General features: G+C 35.9%; 1 long non-coding RNA gene across 1 annotated transcript; it reads right to left on the reverse strand.

Moving 5' to 3' along the window:
* Nucleotides 1–1,035: 1,035 nt before the first annotated feature.
* Nucleotides 1,036–5,271, reverse strand: LOC127851883 (uncharacterized). The gene is made up of 3 exons (XR_008036009.1): nucleotides 5,231–5,271; nucleotides 2,034–2,193; nucleotides 1,036–1,140 (listed from the first exon to the last, which is right to left on the reverse strand). It is a non-coding gene; the product is annotated as an uncharacterized LOC127851883 (long non-coding RNA).
* Between the last annotated feature and the right edge of the window lie 548 nt (nucleotides 5,272–5,819).

The raw sequence follows: 5,819 nt of genomic DNA on the forward strand, positions 1-5,819 counted from the left end.
GTGTCAGCATGGATGTATTTTGCTCTGGGTGTTCACAGCATAGTCATTACTGTCTTTCTGTGTCAGCATGGATATATCATGCTCTGGGTGTTCACAGCATAGTCATTACTTCCTTTCTGTGTCAGCATGGATATATCTTGCTCTGGGTGTTCACTGCATAGTCATGACTTCCTTTCTGTTTCAGCATGGATGTAATGTGCTGTGGGTGTTCACAGCATAGTCATCACTGCCTTTCTGTGTCAGCATGGATGTATAGTGCTCTGGGTGTTTACAGCCAAGTCATTACTGCCTTTCTGTGTCAGCATGGATGTATTGTGCTCTGGATGTTCACAACCAAGTCATTACTGCCTTTCTGTGTCAGCACAGATGTATTTTGCTCTGGGTGTTCACAACCAAGTCATTACTGCCTATCTGTGTCAGCATGGATGTATCACGCTCTGGGTGTTCACAACCAAGTCATTTCTGCCTGTGTCAGCATGGATGTATCGTGCTCTAGGTGTTTACAACCAAGTCATTACCGCCGTTCTTTGTCAGCATGGATGTATCGTGCTCTGGGTATTCACAACCAAGTCATTATTGCCTTTTTTTTCAGTAACATTGCCAAAAGTCCGTTCTATTATGATATTTTGGCCGCTGAGAGGACAATCTGGGGCAGTCCGTAACCCTACTGTTGTCCAAACTATCAACAGCACAAGTATCCCACTAGGAAAGCTTACGCTTTTATTATTCCTTGATTTCCTCCTGTTCAATTTCTGTTTGTTATTGAACTTTTTATTCTTCATGATATTTGTTGTGATGTCCAACAGCAACAACTGACTGTTAGGGTTACCATAACTACTGCTATAACTTTTCGTGTCTGTAACACTCGTCCCTTTCAGGCCCACGCGGAACTCTAGCTTAACAAAACTACCCAGGCTTATGTTTGGAAAACATGACGTTTACATTGCGTTTGTCAGAACAGAATCATGCTCAGAATTTCCTGCAGAACAGAGTTGTTCAACGATGCTGACTTTTTGAGGCAGGAGGTCATGGGGAAGGAGTTAGAAGTCAAGGGAGGGGAAGTGTCACTCTGGACTGGGGCTCCTGCAGGCGAGACTGGTGCGGTTGCTGGGCCAACTCGATATCAATGCTGGTGCTCTGCTGAAAACAACAACAACACAGTGGGTGATAGGAACTTGTAACAAATTATATTACAATCTATAACAAAATATGCCTCTTGACTGGCTGTGAAGGTTTTCAACAACATGAATTTCTAATCTGGCATTTTATTGGTTCCTTGTCATCAATAGCAGGAACATAAATACAATTAAGTCATTTTGTATTAAAACAAGAAAAGTGTTGGCTAATGCTATACGTATCTGTAAATTTATATCTATAATCTTTACTCCATTTCCAGAAATGTATTTTCATATGCCAATATGCGGATCACTAATGTTAGAAAGTGTCGTCCCAGATTAGCATGTGAAATTCACATAAGCTAATAAGGGAGGGTACTTTCTGACTAGACTGGATTTTCATAAAGAGGATTATTTGTTCAATGAAAAATACCTTTAAGAGGAAAGTGTTGTCCATGATTAGCCTGTGTGGACTGCACAGGCTAATCTGTGACAACAATCTAAGCACATGCATTAGGCCCCATTTTTCCACATCACAGCTTATTTATCTATTAGCCATTTTTTTGCTGCATAACAAAAAGAAGGAAAACCATCTGGTTAAAAATTTAATATTTTTTAATTGTACTTGTTCTATTAATCACATTACTTTTAAAATGCCATTATATATGTTTTATTGTTTATATATGTTTCAATAAATGGAAGGCAACAATATTAATATTTAACAATAATATTAATGTCTCACCAACGTTGCAAAAAAACACACATACATAATATTTTACCATGCCTTTACAGACCTTTGATGGTTAAAATCTGTTTAAATTCACACTAGAAAACAGTTTTAAAGTCAATTAACATGTAATTTGTAAGACATAATTTAAAAAAAACACAATATTAAACAACTTAAGGGCAACAACTCACTGCTAATGCAGATCTACAGTTCTCTCCCTTGTTAGTTTCAGCTAAAATGTCCTTCATGTTGCAATACCAGGACATGGAAAGTCTGTGTCACCCTCACATCGCTGGACTTTGATTTGACTGAGCCTTTCACTACTCCTTTGTCTTCTGTGCTTAGCAGTTGCTGTAACATTGAGAAAACCAATATGAAGTCTTTTGAACTAGTAAATTAGTAATACACCAGCATTTTTTTGCCAAATTGAAAAAAGTACCTGTACCACACCAATGAGGAAAATTAGCGTAATAATATCAAACATAGGGAACATTCTATCTTTTAATTTGGGAATTATAGGTCTTTTTAATTGAATGGAACTTAATTGCACAAATCCAATCAAAATATATTCTTTGACATGCGTTTTTGTTGAAAAGTTCAGTTTCAGTGCTCATTTTATTAGTCCATTTGCATATAAGGAAGTGCCTATTACGTGTTCTTTATAAAGATGGAAAGAAAAGGCTTTTTCTTCACATACATCCTGGAGTAAAAATTATGTTACAAACCATTTGCCCTTAATAACTATCATATTACAATACTAGTTTGCCTGTACTTTATTGACGCACATAAATGTATATTTTCACAGTTACCAATAACAAAACAATATTTTGTCCAAGTTATTTTAAACATTAACTGTGTTTGATATGCTATTTTGTGAACAAATTATGGCTCGACATTTTCAATTTTGTGAAAAATGAGTAGCCAACTCTTTAAAAATGGTAAACTATGTTAAATTGGGAAATTATGAGCTACTATTAGAATTGCTCAATATGTATGTTAAATTTGCAGTTATATGTACACCGATGTCTCAATTACCAGTTTTAAATCATAGTGGTTTTTACACCATATTTGTTCTAATCAGAATTTACAAATGCCAACAGACTGGAAGCAGACTAAACTTGAGCCATATTCTGGACAACTGGGCTTAATGAATATGTATAGTACCACATTAGCCTGTGAAGTCCACACAGGCTAACTTGAGATGACACTTTTCACCAAGACATGATTTTTGTTTCAAAATAATTTTTTTAAAGTGAAAAATTCCTCAAAAATGGAAAGCATTATCCCTGATAATTCTGAGTGCGCACTGCACAGGCTAATCTGTGGATGGTACATAACATGCATTAAGCACCCTTTTCCCATAACAAGGCTCACCTGGTATCATCTTGTACAACTCTGTAACAGACTGTAGGGGGATTTACTTTGAGCCTCATTCCGAGAAAACAGGGCTTTATAAATTGTGCACTAAGTGTCTGCCCAGATAAGCCTATACAGCCACACAGGCTTATCAGGGACAACACTTTCCGCTAGACAAATTTCTTTTACTTTACCTTCAATTGGGAATTTTAGGAAGTTGTTTGGGAAAAATACATAGTTCCAGCATTTGGTATGGGGCCGATCTTGGCCCCTATAATTGACAAAAAAACAATAACACAGTACATATACACATCAAGAACTTAACACCTCCTTGCAAACAGGCTCTATAGAACCAAGGCATTTAAAGCTTAACTAAATATCTCACAACTTTATACAAACTCAACACTGTAAACATGATACATAAAAGAAAAGACACAATTTTAAATGCTATGAAATCAAATCATATTCTTGTCCACTTCATATTTAGCATTTTTAATACAGAGGTAACACTATAAAAGAATTGTAATGCGTTTGGGGCTATTTTTTGTTGATTTTAAGGTTTTACCGATCCACAAATTTATCACAAGCACACGGAAAATGAACTGACACAAATTCCCCATTTATTTTTCCAAACTGAGTAACCCACACATTACTAATAATATGTCCATGAAATACTTTTGGAATCACCAAAATTTGATGAGGAGGAATATCAATGATTTTGCAATATACAAACAATTAAAGAGGATATTTTACCATATGTGATACTGTAAAACCATTTATTTTCGTCAGCACGAAATTTCGTCCTTTTTAAAAAAAATGACTATTTCGTCAGCACTTAAATTCGTCCATTTCTGGTTTTGAAAAAAAAAGCGTCAGATTTGTTTGTAATGTTTGAAATACATGTAATACGCGGTTTCGAAAAAATTGTGCTGGGGAAAGAGGGGGTGCAACACTTGGTAGTCACTTGCAGGAGGTGGGCCTTGTCTGGCATATGCCAATTAACAAGTCTGTTATTTCAGTTGATAGTAACTGTCCCTTTTATTTTATGTCATTGACACGTTCTTTGTTATGATAAGCTGATAAGTGGGACTGAATAACCGTTAACGAGTGTTTTAAAACAACGAAGCCAATTGCCAATTAGTCTTTTTCCATTACAATCACGGACAACCAAACACAAATCAATATATTCTTTATTAATTTGTAATAAAAGCGCAGAATACATTTCAGTAAGGTGTTGATCACACATTGTCATATTTTAATTGCGTTAAATAGTATTGTCTTTAATCTGGATTCGCCGCGTGTTGGCTGTATAATCAGCAACACCCCTGAAAAACACAATACACACAATGGGTGATAAAGTTGTTAACAATTAGCGCTAATCAACACTATTATACCTAAACGAAGTCAGCGCATTTGATACAGCCTTATTGCATTCGCGTTTTACAGGAAATGTCAGTTGTCAGTACACTGTATAATGTACACCCCTTTGTGTCAAAACCGGATTTAACTTGAGTGTGAATAGTCGACTGTTTAATATTCTTTGTATCAATACCATCCGGGTATCTGTACTATAAGTATACCAGTCTACAAACAAGGTGCGCGCTTCCGCATATGGGTACTCGGACGTTCAAAAAATTGACCTACAGTTTAGCGTTCACGCCGTCGAACGCGTTTAGCAATATAACTCGTTTTTTTTCACTATTTCTTTACTCGCAAAAAATACTAGTGGCTTTTAACTTACCTTGCATTCTTTTTTTAATCTTGCAAGTGTGCGAGTGTTAATTTCGAGAACTGTGTATATGCGTGGATTACGCTGGATTTAAATGCCTCATGCCTATGGTAATTCAGTCTTTTTTGTTTCAAATATGGGACATGATTGTTCGTTAGGATCTTCAATTCGTCCATCGGTCGAAGGACGAAAAAGACGAAAATTAATGTCTGACGAATAATAATGGTTTCACATTATACAAACACTTTAAGAGGATATTTTACCATATGTACAATATACAAACAATTTAAGAGAATATTTTACCTTATGTAAATTCATTATGTTCTTTACCACCTCATCTTTTTGCATTCTTAATAAACAGGAAATACACAAGACGGCGCATTCCTGGTGTATTTATGGGTCTGTAAAACAAATTTTTATAGTAAAATTCATTTTAATTAGTAATTACTTACCTGCTATCTAATAGCTTACTTATCCAAAAGGATCGTATTTTATCCGGAAGCTTTCTGTCCGAATCCCACACTTGTCATAAACCCGTCCAGGTCAGAACGGTCACATAGTGCAGTGTAACCAAAAACGGGATATTACCCAGAAACCATCACTCTTATTTCAATAAACAATATGAAAATATTAGACGAAGAGCGGGGTGGGAGGTGGGACTTACCGATAGCAGGTAAGTAATTACTTATTAAAATGAATTTACTATAAAAATTTGTTTTAATAGCTTAATTACGTTACCTGCTATCTAATAGCTGACTTTGCAGCTGCGGCGGGAAGGTTCGCGAAAAGCTCCCCATCACATAGAAACCCCTATCTCGGGTTCTCAGCTAATCTTCGTTATTACGGTATTAACTTAATTCACAGATAAGCGTAATATACCTATGCCGTAGAA

This window comes from Dreissena polymorpha, chromosome 11, assembly GCF_020536995.1.
Source record: "Dreissena polymorpha isolate Duluth1 chromosome 11, UMN_Dpol_1.0, whole genome shotgun sequence".
NCBI lineage: Eukaryota > Metazoa > Mollusca > Bivalvia > Myida > Dreissenidae > Dreissena > Dreissena polymorpha.